This window comes from Chrysochloris asiatica, unplaced genomic scaffold (assembly GCF_000296735.1).
Source record: "Chrysochloris asiatica unplaced genomic scaffold, ChrAsi1.0 scaffold00072, whole genome shotgun sequence".
In the NCBI taxonomy this organism is placed as follows: Eukaryota; Metazoa; Chordata; class Mammalia; order Afrosoricida; family Chrysochloridae; genus Chrysochloris; species Chrysochloris asiatica.
The window spans coordinates 11,052,269-11,054,860 of record NW_006408590.1 but is presented as its reverse complement, the minus strand read 5'-3'; positions in this window follow the sequence as shown (position 1 = coordinate 11,054,860).

Here is a 2,592-nt window from a genome sequence, read left to right as displayed (position 1 = left end):
TCCTGTTCAGCTCTTGCACCTCTTCAATTTTTCCATTTGCTTTGGCTTCTCTACGTTGGAGAGCAAGTTTCAGAGTCTCTTCTGACATCCATCTTGTTAGATCTACTTAAAGTTGAACTTTGGCTCTTGTGGCCTTGTTTTAATTTTTTTCAGCTTCAACTTGTACCTGCATATGAGCATTTGATGGCCTGCCCCCCAGCAGTCCCTGGGCTTGTTTTGACTTATGATATTGAATTTCTCCATCCTCTTTTCCCACAGATGGAGTCAATTTGATTCCTGAGTATTCTGTCCTATGAGGTTCTAGTGTGTAGTTGCTGTTTATGTTGTTGTAAAGAGGTGTTTGCAATGCTTAAGTCATTTGGTCTTGCAAACCTATCATGCAATCTCCAGCATCATTTCTAGCATCAAGTCATATTTTCCAATGACCCAATCCTTTGAAGCCAACTCGACAGCACTTAACAACAACAATAATTCTTCCTTTTTGTTTCCAGTTCACCCATTCCAATCACCAATAATTATCAAGACTTTTTGATGGTATGTTCAATCAATTTTAGACTGGAGAATCTGGTAGAATTCTTCAACTTCTTCAACGTGGACTTGGGTGGTTGATGTGGAAATTTAATTAATAGTTGTATTAACTGGTCTTCATCCTAGGGGCATGACTATTATTCTATCACTGACACCATTGTATTTCAGGATAGATCTTGAAATGTTCTCTTTGATTATAAATTAACACCATTCCTTTTCAATTTGTCATTCTGGACATAGCAAACCATATAAGGGTCTCATTCAAATGGTTTATTTCATGCATTAATGCCTAGGATCCACCATAGGTCTTTCAGTTTATTGTGCTGTGGTGGCTTGTGTGTTACTGTGATGCTGGAAGCTATGCCATTGGTATTTTACATACTAGCAGGGTAAACCAGGGTGGACAGACTTCAGTGAAGCTTCCAGACTAGAGAGACTAGGCTGAAGGAGAGGTAAACCACTTATGACAGGTTAGCTCCTGAATAATTTGTGAATATCAGCAGAACATTATCTGATATAGTGTGAAAAGAAGAACCCCTCAGGCTAGAAGGCACTCAAAATATGACTGCTGAAGAGTTGCTTTCTCAAAGTAGAGTTGGCTTTAATGTCGTTTATGAAACAAAGTTTGGGGGACTTTTCATTTATTGATGGGATGCAACTCAAAATGGGAAGAAACAGCTGATATGCTTATTAATAATTGGAACATGAATGTATGAAGTATGAAACTAGGAAAATTCGATGCCATAAAAAAATGACATGGAATGCACAAAAATAAAAATCATAGGTATTAATAAGTGGAAATGGACTGGTATTGGTCATTTCAAATTGGACAATCATCCAGTTTACTGTGCTGGTAATGATAAATTGAAGAGGAAAGGCATCACATTCATCATGAAAAAGAACATTTCAAGATCTGTCTTGAAGTACCACACTGCCTCTGATAGAAAAATATCCATAGTCTACAAAGAACACTAGTGAATCTAACTATTATTCAAATTTATCTTTAGTGCCAAAGATAGTAACATTACAGAATTTTGCCAACTTCTTCAGTCTGAAATAGATCAACCATATAATCAAGATGGATTGGCAATTACTGTGATTAGAATGCGAAAGTTGGAAATAATAGGGAAGGATCAGTATTTGAAAATATGTCCTTGGTGACAGAAACTATGCTGGAGGTGACATGATAGAATTTTACAAGACCAATGACTTATTCATTAAAATATCTTTTTAAAACAACATAAAAGACTATTATAAACATGGAACTCACCAGGTGGAATACACAGGAATCAAACTGACTACATCTGTGGAAAAGACAGTTGAGGAACTCAATATCATCAGCTACAACAAAGCCATGGCTGACTGTGGGAACAGACCATCAATTGCTCATATGTAAGTTCAGGCTGAAGCTGAAGAAAATTTAAAGAAGTCATTGAGAGCTAACCAACACTCATCTGTAAGTTTGTTGCTCTGTGGTAGCTTGTGAGTTGCTGTGATTCCGAACACTATGCCACAGGTATTTTAAATATCAGCAGAGTCTCTCATGGTGGACAAATTTCAGCTGAGCTTACAGAGACTAAGATGGTCTAAGAAGAAGAAGAGACAGACTACTACCAGAAATTTAGTCACTGAAAACTTCATGCATAGCAGTGGACCACTGTCAGATAACACCATAATACTGAATGGTGAAACACGATGAATATCACCAAACTATTGTCAGATGGAAGATGAGCCCCTCAGGTTGGAAAGCACGGAGGAAGCTGGTAGATGATGATAGGTAGGTGTTGTTAGTATCTGTCATGTTGTCACAGTGCAATGGCTAGGAATTCTACGCATGGTGAACGGGATATAGATAGATGGGGAAGCACTGTCCATACGCTTACATGGGGGACCAGTTAATACCACTGTCATTCAAATTGACAGACTAACCACTAAAGCCAGTGAGGATGAAATGGAAGAATTCTATCAACTTCTTAGGTCTGAAGTTGAAAAAACAAGCCATCAAGATTTATTGATAATTGCTGGCAATTGGAACTCAGGGAAGCAGCAGTCAAGGAATCAAAT